The sequence below is a fragment of the Homalodisca vitripennis genome, chromosome 2 (genome assembly GCF_021130785.1).
Source record: "Homalodisca vitripennis isolate AUS2020 chromosome 2, UT_GWSS_2.1, whole genome shotgun sequence".
In the NCBI taxonomy this organism is placed as follows: Eukaryota; Metazoa; Arthropoda; class Insecta; order Hemiptera; family Cicadellidae; genus Homalodisca; species Homalodisca vitripennis.
In genome coordinates, this window is record NC_060208.1 from 123,095,922 (window position 1) to 123,110,541 (window position 14,620).

General features: G+C 34.2%; 1 protein-coding gene across 3 annotated transcripts in view; it reads left to right on the plus strand.

The window, feature by feature from the left end:
* The first annotated feature begins 1,388 nt into the window (after window positions 1-1,388).
* LOC124354663 overlaps window positions 1,389-14,620 on the plus strand; it is a 120,613-nt gene continuing 107,381 nt past the window's right edge. For 2 of the 3 annotated variants that reach the window (XM_046805290.1, XM_046805291.1), the window contains exon 1: window positions 1,390-1,547. The gene's annotated coding sequence lies outside the window, so the exon portion shown is untranslated. Of the gene's footprint in view, window positions 1,548-14,620 lie in introns of all 3 variants that reach the window. The other variant, XM_046805292.1, reaches the window with a different exon arrangement.

Genomic DNA, 14,620 nt, shown 5'->3' on the forward strand with positions numbered 1-14,620 from the left:
CTTGGGAGAAAAACAATGGACAGTACCATTTGACTAGGAGAGACGAACAGAAAATTATTGTCCTAAAATTTCAGATAAATCTAGAAAACTGATCTAGAAGATATATAGGGAATTTAAGACAGTCGTCTGGGTTATAAATTACGTTGGATTATAATCCATATCAGGCCAAGTTGTACTCCTTTCTTCGTAATAATTTCAGAAAATGTGTTTCAACCACGTGTTCTTAACGTCAGTACTATGATTTATTGTCTCCACATTTTAGTTATTTCCTCATAATGTAAGGAAAAAGACAGACAGCTAATATTGTAGAATGACTAAGGCAGCCTGTGACTCAACAACGCATCTTTATTTCTGAGCTCGGCATATTGATTGATAAGTGAACAATGAGCTATTAAAGACAAAAATATTAGTAATTCTTTCCTTCGTGCAGCTAAAGAGGATTTATAAACGTTTTCTTCATAATTAACTTTAATTAATCATGCGTCACCATGTTGTGAATTGGAGTTAGAATTATGTAGATATGAACTTCATATGTCCTGTTTGCTATATGCATAAAATTCTTTCATGCATATAATGCATGGTAACAATCTATAGTACCCACAAATCTTCACAATTCTCTTAAAAAAACTGCAAAACTACTACGCGATTTTCATATTCTCGTTTGTGACCCCTCAGGATTTGTCTTTCAGAAAATGTGTTATACAAATGGTTAAATCCAATGTACGTATGAACAGTTTTTCATAATTGTATCGAAACGAACTTAGTATCACTTATATTTTGACAAATCAAAACTACAAAACAATCTGTACAGGAATTTGTTTGTAAACTACAATTATTCAACTGTACATATATATGATTTTCATTTGTCTCTTGTTTAGTTATTATTACCCATTAGTGACAGAAATAAATTGTGTTTTCAGTTAGCAAATTCCCTGGAGAATGGTTAGCATACATTATAATGGCGGTGGACGTAGCTGAACACGGTAACTGCGTTAAGTTATGCTGATCTCATAAATTCTCTTGAACAATTTATGATTCAGGGAAGGTCAGTTATGGTATAACAAATTTATGCGTTGGCTGTAGCAGCGTCTTTCTGAAGCGATATTTATGAGCCAAAGCCGTTAACTGGACTGAAATTGCTTTCGAGCAGGAATTAATTACAGCAGCCGTTCAGGAAGAAGACATCCTCGAACGGCCTTGGAACCTTCGGTGTTCAACAATTAGCGAAAATCTCTCTAGTAAGACCTGCGGCACCGCGTCCATACCGAGGGGAGGGAGATCCTGTTGGTATGTGGCACAAAACATTGGATTGGGCTGAGTTGATTACAAGAAGGAATGCTGGCCTCCCTGCGGGCAGGTGTGGTGGCTGGCGAGTTTACTGCGCATGCGCCGACCTCCAGTCTCTTCAGTCTTGCTTCAGACATCGGTGGGAGTGGTAGTTACGTGCGCCGCAGATAGTCTTCAGGTCGCAGTTCTAGTGAGTGTTGTGGACTTGTTTCAGTTAGTGACTTTCTGGAGGTGTTTGGATTTTCGTGATTGAACTTCTGGTAAGTAGATTATATTATTATTATTAATTATTGATACAAATCATACAATGTTTACCAAAATCATTTACGGTGCTTCGATGGATATCCCCCATCGCTTACGACTAAAGAACAATTTATATGTTTTTTACAAGTAATGCAGAAGGCCTGTTGAGAACCAGAAGGTATGATTACTCACTGCACAGGAATCTGCAGTGTTGGCGGCTATAGACCTCGACAGCGTTGCATTCTCCGCCTGCCAGCTGTTTTCTCCAGTCTACCTAGCCTCGTCCTGGAACCATGCTCTGTTTCATTCCACTGTTATTTTCTATCCGACATAAATAATTGTAATTCTTCAAATGTCAACGGCCGTCTTCTCTTTTCTCCTGGGTAATCGATTCGTTACTTGCAGTTCTCAATTTGAAATTAAGTGGTAATGAAGTAAGTTGATCAGTGGTGAACATAGATCAATGCAAAATCATATTTAATAAAGAATTAATAACAGACCCATTTAAACATAACAGAAACTATCAAATACATATTTTCAAATTATGGAAAAATCTAAAATGTTTAGTATAGGGATCACACTTGAACATTTTATGTAATAATGTAACAGGAAATAATACTTTGATACAGCACTGTAAAGATTCCGTAAATACTTAATTTTTATTTTCCTCTAAATCACATTGGATTTTAAAATTATTTTAAAGAAAGTTTATAAGATACTATAAAATGTATTAGATGTATTTAAAGTTAACATAAACACTTTACAAAGCTTTTGCTTGAACTAAAAACAATTGATGTGGTTGTTCGAACTAGTAACTTTTCTAAGAACATAAATGAAGTAGTAGTCCAACTTTATAATAAACCAATAGTTTCAAATATTAATCAATACTTATTTCACACAACTTATTTATGTCCCCAGTAAACACCATTTTATAGTGTATTTGAAAGTTGCAGAAAACACAATATATAATAAGATATTATGCAGTATTATACGTAAAATGAAAGGGTTATTGATAACGAATGAAGAACTGAACCAAGATTACAATAATTAGGTAGGCTATGACCACAATAAGGTTATAATAATTAGGTAAGGTTATAACCACAATAAGGTTTCAACTGCGGAGGTAATGAATGAGTGGGTATTTGTCATTTGCATCTTTGAACCTCAATTAGTGTAAATAGGTCTAGGTTAGGCTTGTCCTCTAGGTCATGTCGGTGACTGATAACAGCTATTGTGCAATGAAGGTGGTGTGGCAGAACACTTCCTTATCTTCCTATAGATACTACCTCCCCCAACAAAGACGGTTAATTGGTTATTACCACAGTGACTTCAACACACCAAAACTGATCAAATCATTCGCAATGAAAATTATATATTCTATTGAAACGGTTTTCATGTGTTTGAGAAGTATGATAAGTAATTTATTTGAAAGTAAGTAACATAGCAAGACCACCTAAAGGATCTTAACTAACCGACTAATTAGAACCTTTAATTAAGTATACAGTTAGTACTAACAACAATTACTCATTGTTTCGTTTTAATATGAAAATTATCGTTTAATTTTATTTCACCAAAGAACTTTAACCAAAATCATATTTGATTTCCACTGCATATTATTATCTTTTTATTTATTAACGGAAAGCAGTTAATTTACGAAAAATACGAGTTAAGCAATAATTAAACTATGTTTCAAATTAAAGATATTTTGTCCATAATATGTTCACTATTCAACACACTCGCTGGTGCATATTACAAAGTGTATATAAAAACAAACATTGTATTTGTTCACTGATGTCAACCTGTTAAACTGCAATCATTCTCAGACTATAATGTGTGTTGTTAAACAGTTCTAACGGTGTGATTCCGCATAATCAAACATAATGGTTTAAATATAAGCGCATGTCTGTTGTAAATTATCACACTTAAACGCTTTACACATGGGCAATATAATTAATCACTCAACTATTTTTCACCCGACCCTAGTAAGTTAGGCCAAGCGATTAAACTGTATGTCTTGCTCTGGTTTGTTTATGATATTTTAGTATTTACTATATATGATATCGGAATTTTTCCTTTTACTGTTAAATGAGGTATTGTAGATTTATATTCATTTGTTTCCTTGAGGGAAACATTTATATTTGTTATTTTTTGTAACACTTAGAATACTTAGATTCGCAGGTATTTGCAGAAATTATTTTTCAAATAATTAGAAACCATTTCTGTGTTTCTGTCCCCAATATATATTATAATAGAAATGACCTATAGGTTTTAAATGTTGCATGAAGCTTCGTTTATATATCAGCAACACTGAAGCGCATGTACTCCGTGGAATTTAGCTGAGCGTTAACGAATATACATTGAACTTATGGGTAACCAAGATGGCAACAAGAAAATAGGAGAGTAAATAAAAGTTTAAACAAACTCAGTATACTCATATGACATTTGAACATGTGATATTTATATTTATTTATTTATTTCCAACGGCAGCAGCCAATTTACAAAGACAAGCATATATGGTAGAATACAGCGGATAAATTCATGGAGTAAAGCGAAAAAATGACGAGTGGTAAGTCAGCTCTCAAAGTTGGTAACAAGATTTGATTTCAGCGCACATTTCAATTGTAGTACCTTCCCAAGCGCACCGAAATTCTATGAGAAACTTTCATAACTTTTACACTTCTATGAAACCTAATTCAATGGAAAAAAATGTGAATATATCATGTGATAAGACATCTCGAGAAAAATTTCATCCATATCCTTTACATTTTGCACGAGATTTAATTTCTGTAAAGACACTAATGTATCCCACAATGCCCAATAATTGAATTTCGTTGAGCATAAATTTTGTGTCAATTCTTTTCTTTCTAATTTTTGTCTTTCTCGAGAATGAAATGAGTTGGAAATGCAGCATGCAACATCAGCGTTAGGTTGTTACGAGACACGTGGTGTGGCGTACTCCTGCCTTGTATGTATGGTCTCGTCTCCGTTACTAAGTATCAAAATGGGTGGTTATATAACGGTAAAAGAAACTTTTTTGAATAATATATATCACATTTTCTATCCACATACTCGATTATCGTAGCCTAAATTTAATTTTAAAGTTATAAAAAAAGAGATTAAAGTAATCCTCCCCAAATACGACACTGAGAGTTTGGGCTCTCCAAGTCTGAAAGCCTGGGAACGCCTGTTCACAACCACCTCCAACATTAGGCTACATCTGATATGCCGCTATTTGCATGTTAACAATACAATTGTTGTGGTTACCCTTTAATTGGGTCAGATCAAGGTTAGGTCAGTGGTCACCACTACACGTCTGTCCTTGGCTGTGAGTCGGCACTGAGTAACATATGGACATAACATCGAATGTTTTTGTCTAACAAGTCTCTACTTGCTCTCCTGCTCGCTCTACTTTTCAATTTCGGCTAGATGTACTGATTGTTTCTCCTTCTTAGCGATAGGTAACTAAGTTCATCACTAATGTAAAGACTATTAATTTCATTTTATAAGTATAATCGTCAGAGAAAAGGATTTAAAAATATTAGGAATAATATTTTATTAGTATCTCAAAATACCCAAAATATATACCAAAATCAAAAGAGTAAAAATTAGTTTTTGACAACTTCTGCTTAATTTTGAGAATACAGGTATACGTATATATTATTGTATTAATAGGCATTGTGAATTCCTTTCTCAAGGGTAATTAACTTCAGAATTTATGTAATGGCTCGTATGATACACATCCTGTGTGTGGACAGAGAAACTAGGGAATACAGTAAGGTGTATACTGAGTGTCCTATAGCGGTTGTTCAACGTTACAGAAATTAGTTTTATATATGGTTTATGGATACAGTTCATAGGTTCAGTGTTCCAAAATGGGAAATTAAAGCGGTTCAGTTTCCAAAACGTTTATATTGTTAGATTTGTAATTCACAAAAACCTAATAACACAATCATTTAAACAAAAGAATAAGCATATTTGGACAAACATATGTTTCTATCAAAATGTATACTACCTAAATTATTGATCATAAGGTAATATTGTTAATTTGTATGAAATTGTTATCAACAATTACAAATTAAACCTACTGTATTTCAATACAATACGAGTTAAAATACGGTGATGCGTTGTGGCGGATAAGTTATTCAAGGTTATAATGTCTTGAGAAAAAGGGGAAAAGAAGTTGTAATAAGATTATTTAAAAAATAATAATTAGTAATAATATTACAGTAGAGTCCCGTTAATCCGACCTAATTGGGACCGAGCCCTATTCGGATTATGTGATTGATTGTTCGGATTAGCCAGAATTACAGAAAAATATGGTTTTAAATTGAGAATGGGTCTATTTTGTTATAGAATTATCAACATTGTTTATTAAAACATGTTTTCTGACTGTTGCATTGTATTTCTTGACAAATAAACGTGTTTGCGAATACTAAGCACATTTACCGTATTTAGTGTGAGAGTTCTATTGTTAAGCAATGTGAGTCATCCAATAAACTCTCTTCAATGCGACAGAAGACAATAACTGAACTTATGTCTTTTAACAATTAATATTGTACTCAATAATAATATCAGTACTGTGCGTCCAATTTTTGTTTGATTTCACTTCTTAATACAGTAATTTAACTCATACTTAACCTATAAGTTTCAATTTGGTACTGTATTTAACTTCATTATTTATGTATTGTACCGTACACAATTTGTCTTAATAAAATACTGTATGTCTATTTAATTAAAGTTTTCTTTGTTTATGTACGAAACGATGCACCCAATTTAATTTTTTAAGTAATTAGTTCCTACAACTGTTCATTATCGTTATAAATAATTCCTCCTGTTCGGATTAACCGACGTTCGGATTACACGTGTTCGGATTAGCGGGACTCCACTGTATTACTAATTTTATTATAAAATTTGTCTTGTTATCATACATTTTATTAATATTTGTGTATGAGGCCTAGTTAAAACATTTTAGCTTCAATGAAATTTTATATTAAAGCTAAAAGCTGTAATATTGTCTTCATTTGATGCCGTGCACATTTATGAAATATTGCTTGGCCACTATGAGTAACGCATTTAGATATGGGCATATTAATAAATTGGCTAACTATAAATTGGAAGTAACCTAGGCTTCTCTAATAGTGACTGTATTGCCAAATTAAAAGAAATCGTTAAACTTGTTGCATCATTTAAAAAATGTTCGACCTACTAATAGGAAAACTGAAATAATAATAAAATCTGTTTTAGTTTTAGCACAAAATAAATAGTTAATTATATTTTAAAATTTATTCCATTATTGCATTGCATGTATTTTATTAATGTAATATGAGATATACAAATTTAAACACTTATTATCACATGTTATGATCCCAAAGACTCGGTGGTACCTACTAGGCAGCCTAAGCTATAATAGAACTGTACACAGGCTGCAGGAAAACTCTAAAAGCTTAAGAGCTCTTATTGGTATGTCGACAAAGGTATGCACACTAAAACAAAAAAAAAACGAAACATCATTGACATAGATCACATATAAATAAACATAATAATCTTGAGGGGTACCAATGCAGTTCTGTCACACCTTTCAACAACCTCCAATTTTTTTATCATATCCCAATATTTTATTAGTTCTATAATATATGAAGTAGTAAGTGTTACTTCGAGATAAATTGGTTTTCTTCTGAATACATTTGTACCATGCGTTTAAGTCTATTGACTTAACTTCAGCAAAATGATCAAAGTTTGATCCTGCAATTTTTGCAAACATTTTTTTTTCTTTTCAGCTTATTATTTCTTTTCTTGTCTCACTTTTCAGAATGTGTTTAAATTATTATACATTTAAAATAGCCACACTTTGTCATTGTTATGGAGAAAATAGCTTTCATCAGGCTTTTTGTATATATATTAAATCTCCCCACTGAACGCAAACAAAATAATCCTGTATTATTCTGCTAAATGACTTAACTCTTTACGCGTTATCTTATCTTAATGTCATCCATCAGTCACAAAATGATCTCCATTATGACTTAGCAAAACAGCACGTCAACGATATTTTGACTGACAGAGGTAATTTAATGGAGGGAGTGCTCCAGACACTTAGCAGCCGGAAGCAAGGGTCGCCAGAATGTGGGAACGTGGGCCATCGAGCTGGGCTATTATCGAAGAGGAAGTGTCGTTGTTGCCCACACATCTACAGGTCGAGGTGGGAACCATAACATACAAGCCGGACAAGGAGGCGGGCCGAGCCTACTAGTCACTTGCTAACACAAGGTTGTCGTCACACCCTCTCTATCAGCCTTGAGCACGATACAAGTGACTGTCTTTGCTGATGATACCGTTCTAATTCTCTGATCTTACATCTGCCAAAGTCACCTTCACATGTGAGTGTTGCAATTCGTCCTTGAACATTAGAACTTCAATAAATCAGGCTCGATGTTGATCAGGTTTATACGACAATCTGCAATATGATTGCTCTGAAGTCTTAGAAAGGCTTTAGGAAAGAATAATTACACTTGAACATAAGTTGGATAACTAAATTAAATTAGGCACACACAATATTTTATAGTTATGTAAACACATACATTAATTATGTTCACATATTTTAATAAACACATTTCAATCATAAAGTCAATATATTATTAATTGTTCACGCTAATTATAAGCTTAATTCGCTTAAGTTCACCCAAGGCTTGGACAAAAGATATTAACTCTAACATTACTTGTAAAGACTCATGAAGTTACAATGAGAGTCAAAGAAAATTGTAACTTCAGAATGCAGAAGTTACGATCAGTTAAAAACAAACCACAAGTCATCTGTAGGACCCACTTATGAGTGCTGAGATATTTTAAAGAAACTTTATTTACATTCACACGCTAACTTTGCAATACATCGTAATAAATTTATTATTTTTATAAAACAGTTCACGTATATAATGTGTTTGTAACGGTTGCAACCTTATGATAACGCAGTTCTAAGTTTCTGCCTGAATATATAAAAACGTTCTAACTCGACCTTACAAAAAAAATTATGTCTCAAAAATCAGTTCAGTAAGTCGTTGGAAGAATCCTTTGATTCTCAAATTTTAAAATGCTATGTACGTAACTTTTTATTTCTGTTCAGTGATTAACGCAAGGTGTACATTATATTGGAGTCTATAAAAAGTTTTGATCTTCAGAAATAAATTATTGCGAATTAACAGATTTTCAATTCGTAATCTTCTGCAGCAATAATTTATTGCGTAATGTTAAATGTAAGTACCAAGCGTGATAACACTGATATGCTAGGTTTATTAGTACTAAATAACAATGACATCTGATTTCATTAGAGTGTCTTGCATTGTGGGCAAGACACAACCCACAATTTCTTGCAGTCACGACATCTAGGAAAGAGTCTCCTTAGCCACGCATGGTGGGTAATCTAGATCTGAGGCTACAAGCACCGTAACTCCTGCTAGCAGTCCTCCTGCACATGCCCTGCCACTGGAGCAGCGGGATAAGGCTGTCTGGGTTGCTGGAATATTACCAAGTCTGAGGAAAGTATAAAAAGTAGTTCATACCAGCTAAATATAGTTTATGGAAGATGAGCCGATTAACTACTTTTCACCTGAACGAATAGGACGAGTATTCGAGTAATAAATCGTTGTAAGATTGTGATACGAAACGTTCAGGAGGAGAAATTCACTCCTTGATCTAAGTGGAACTAAACTAAATCATCCCGTGTTTCGTCGGAATAGGAAGAACATTTTACTCCTCAATTGCATAAAGTGACCATTTACAGTAGGTTACAATAATATTGCACTATCATTAGAGAATCGATATCTCTCCGCAAACCATTGCCTGGAGTTCCCTTGTATTAAACAAAAAAAATGTCTACACTGCTGGAAGAAAAATATTGATTGAATCATTCGTGGGATGAAATCTTATCTGATCTTGACGAATTTATTTTGAATCAAGTCCTAGCGTTCTTTTGGATTTCTTTCTGCTTTAACACAACTGGCTTCATATGATGTGATATGAATAAAATATGCTTCACTCCTGTTTAAGAAAAAAAATAATCTGCGTAATACTAATACGTTTTCAAAATACATTAAAACTATATAAAAAGATTTTGTCCAAAACGACATTAATCTGAACAGCGAAATAGACGTCTCCTTGCTGTCGTTTCTTCGTAACGTTTAGACACCACCATAGCAAATACTTTTCTTCCACATAATCATTGGTAACAAATATTTTTTTCTTTAGTTCCACTTTCTTCTTTTCTTCGTTAAAGAGGTTTAAGCCATTAAAAATCTCAACAATCAACACTTCAATAGGTCCCACCTCTGCTTCGTTACAACCGGGTCTTGCGACTGTAGGAAACTGAGTTGATACGTATAATCTTGTGCAATACAGATCAAGGCCCCGGACAATGCCACATTACTCGGTTTACTGCAGCCTTACTGCCGTGTGGAGGCTAACGCTCCGGCTGCTACGTGCCGACCGACGTTGGGCGATAAATAAACGAGGTTAACACTCCTGAGCTCCTGGTACAGAGTTGTATGCCCTCGTACTCCTGATCCCAAGCTTGACGATATCCCAAAAATAAGCCAGGCACTGTAGTAGGTATTGGTCAAGAGAGTCCCAATATTGTCAGATTAATGTAAAGCGGACTACTGTTTGTGATCTTGTTATCTCTAAGAGACTCGGCAAACATAATTAAAAAAAAACTACAAAAATCTATAGGTTTATTTCTACTTTCCACATGGCGATCACTTTATTTGTAATAATAATAAAAACGCTTTATAGTAGTGGACTTGATTTTATTAGAACAATAAGTAATATTAAAATTTAATCTGATTAAGATACTCCTCTTTCATTCAAGTAAGGCAACTATGACTGAAAATATTAAAAATAAAAACACTTTGGGAAAAGTCAAAATAAAGTAGGATTAAGTTGATTGCATTTAAACAGATACTGTTACACTTAAACCTTTAAACACGAATTTGTGGGCTAACTTGTCATATAGAAACAACGTAAGAATAAAATAACTTTATTGTAATCAAAATTAAATTCATTGAACAATAATTTAGACTGAACAAACTATCGATTTTTTTTAAATTTTTTTGTGGACGGTTAGAAAAGGTAGTGAACATAAAATGTTGAAACTAGCGTTCATATTAAATCTTGGAATATCGTGTACTACAGGATATTTCCTGTAGTAGACTCTGATAGATTTTTTTGAATCGGCGTTAATTATATTCCTCCACGCATTAGGAAATTAAAATATTCCTGAAGATAGTCTTGAAAGGAACAAAGAATTACTAGGTTACGTGGGCACAACTCGAACGAAAACAAAATGAAACCTCTCATGCAGTGATAGAATTGCAAAACAACATGATTTCGTACAAAACAATAGAAATAGATGTACAGCGAGGACGTGTGGATCTGTGGTTGCTGTGAAGGAGAGAGGCGAGACATTGTGTTTTGTTGGCCAATGTTCATACTGCTCTGATTCCCAACAGCTTTGTCCGTCCTCCCGTGGCGTGGTGTGGTTAGATAATAGAATTACGGCATTCTGGCACAGTTCCCAATCCCATTCCAGCAGTGATATACCATGCGGCACAAGCGATGTGTCTTCCTCCATTCTTCTCTCACTAACAGTCCTTCAGTTGCTGTATCAGCAGCATATACGCATAATAAGCTACAGTAGGCTTATACTGTATATTTCTTAACTCTCTGGCCTTTGTTACAAAAAGATATGAGTGAGACATTAAGTTAAAATACAGTGTCAAGAATTTCTCAGCTCTTGAACTGTTATTTCCTCAACTTCATTCTCCAGAAATGTATCAAAGCGCTATTTTATAATTTTATGTGATTGTTACTGTCAACTGAAAATTTAGATTTACTATACACATTTTTAAACAAGTTAAATGATTCCGTGTAAGTATACTTTTGTTACTCGTAAGTTGTTGTTGGCGTTATTTAAATCTTTTAAATAAATATTTTTCTCCCTTAGTGAGACAAAGTTTGGTTTACAATTAATTTTTGAGCCCTGAGTATTCAATTCATCCTTAAAATGAGTTATTAAGTCAGTGACCAGTAAATTTAAAAAACGTTGATTATCTGTGTTTATAATTTTTAAACTAAAGTGGGTTTGTTATTTTATAAAGGAAATTAATGAATACTAGTTCAAATTATCCAACCAGCCACTTAGTAAACCTCAGTTGAAATGCTGTGCAATACCAAAAACTAACTAAAAATGGTAACATAAAAAACCTGTTTTCTTCCGTGATGATCACTATTTATTAATGGCCTCTCGTTAGTTATTTGTGTTTGGTTGTGGTAAGTAGTTTTAACAAATCTTAGTTATTAAGGCTTACGCGGCCAGTGCCATGAATACCATTTATATTTTCTGGTTTACACCATGTAAAAATACATTTAACTTAATTGAAGTCTTGAAATATTTCGGGCTCGCTGTAGAGGCCATGTTTAGTCAACAGAAGATGTTAAACCGTAACTGCCAATAAAAACGTTTGTTTATACAGAGGGATTGAAAGCGGCGGAGTTGTAATGTAGTTAGTAAAGGACCAATTTGACAAAAATTAATCAATAAGATTTCTTTGTCACAGATGTCAATTTTCAAAATTCAACATAACTAAATATAATGTATCCTATGATTGATAGGATGACGAAATTAAGGTTTTAAAGACAAATTCGACCTAAAATAGAGTTGGGAATAATTGCAAACCTCCATGAAATTTTAGAAGCTTGTGTGGGTGGTCTGTGAGATTAAGACAGACATTTCCACTAAAGCCAACACTAAAATCATTCAGAAATCCAACTAACCTGAGGAAATTGGTTTCTAGGATTACACGAAGAACGAAATTTGTAGTATTTCTTAAATTATGACAAGTAATTGGCAATGACTACAAATTCTAATTTCTAAAGGCCTAGACCTCATATACTTTAGCGGCCATCACTGCTTCATTTGAATGGATGAACCCTGATTTCCTTCTAATCTCGGGTTCGGTTCGTTCACGTCTGAATCAAGTAACTCCCAGCATACAAATGATAAGAGGAAGACGACATCTGTATGTCCAGTGTTTGTAGAACTCTTGTCGTGTCAAAAGAAGACGGCATCCATATGTCCAGTGTTAGTGAAGCTCTTGTCTTGTCATGATGCCGAGGTCATTATGGCCGTATCCAATCTAATGATAATGTATATGACACCGTTGCGGTTACTTTAAAAGTGCTACTTAAAATGTATGGACTTATGAGGAACACTAAACACGATATGGTCTTCAATAGAAATTATGACTTATATATTGTTGACATTAAAGTAATTCAGTAGTATTCGTGCTTTACGTGGTCTGTATTTCAACGAAGATGGTAGGTAAAATATAGACACAAAATCAAATGTGGGTAATTCAAACATTTTTAATTCGAAATTTTTGGATAGTTTGAACTATCCTTCTGGTACCTCGATATTCTTATACGATGTCAGCTAAAGCGATTTCTTGGATAAATAATATCTTATTGGTATCTGGGATTCGAATGATCCAAATTATACTGATCGTTGAGGCCTCGAATTATAATATTGACGCTGATATAACATCATGTTTTCATGTTCCTTGAGAACAGTTAAGCGAATGGTTCGTTCGTCTGTAGGGAACTGAGAAGTTACCCTTAGGGTTCTCGGAGAGAGCCAAATGACTTTTTCAAGGTGGAACAAGGTGCCCACAAGAGTGCGGGGTCACACAATCCATCCATTCATCCCACGTGTCACTCACACGTGAAATGAGGGTCAATTAAAAAGGAATATCGCCCTTTCTATCGTTCCTTTCCTCTCGTATCGTTTTTCTTTCCCGTTTGTTTGAGTATGTGTTCCGAATGATCCAAATGATGATAGCAGCACTGATCTATCGTAAACTGCTTGTAGCCTTAAAGACAATTTTGAGATTGCAAGCTTAGTCTTTATAAAGTTGTTCGTAATCACTTCTACTGAGTGATATTTAAATCATGTCCACTTGTACAACAAAGTTGTGAAATTTTCCTCTTCAGTTTGTGTTTTGTACTTTTTATCAATAATCAAACTCATTTATCTGGGCATTTTGACTTTGTACCTTGACGCCATAAAATGCGTTAATTATGTTCAGCAAGTAAGTATATCTGGTATGAAATTGATCGCGCCGCTTTGATCAACATTCACCTGAAGCCATTCGGCAGCTGAACATTCCACGGCAGTGCGTGAACCACAGAGCCGGTTTCACAACAGTATCCCACCGCGATCGGGACAGAAGAAATCCAGCCAGGTTTCGCAATGACCGCTTCTCAGCTTCGTTATTGGAAGGTGTGTCCAAGGACGCGGACAATGGTCCGGGCGGTCAGAATGTCATCCACTGCTCGCCAGAGGCCGTCTTCGTCTCAGTTTAGAGGTGTGACATACGTTCCTGGGTTCTGGGCAGAACGGTGGTCTTGTAGTAACTCCACAACAGCATATTTAATTTGGTGACTTCATATATAGGCCAACACCATAATAATGCTACTTACTTGTTAAATAATTATATTCTTATGATAGCTTGTTATGTTACTCGTGTGTTCATTACAATCTCTGACGATAGAGCCGATGGCGAAAGTAACCTTCCGTATTTCTACAGACGGGGCATGATCACTATAATTTAACTGTTGATCATATCTGGAGATTATTTACATTTATTTCGGAAACTTCAAAAAAAGTCTGCGTTGAAATGTATATTCCTGTTTGTTATACTTTGGAGTTGGTTATTTGTTAAACTAAGGATATACTCAACCTTGCTCTGAAAGACCTAGCGTTATATTCGGTTCCATTGATATCTGGATGACGAAACATGTATTCAAGCGTTCCGGAGGTGGATTATGGATGGTATTAGAAATAATTATTAGTGCATCAGCCGTCACTATCTATGTATAGTAAGTTAATAAAATACTTAATAAATGCAATTTTTAGATAGGGTCATCCAAATTTTACTTTATTAAGTCAAAGTCCCAACAAGTTCTTAACTTTATATTTAATTTAACCTAGTATATTTACCTATGCTGTTATCCCCTAGTTTTTTTGTGAATTAACGCCTTGAAGTGG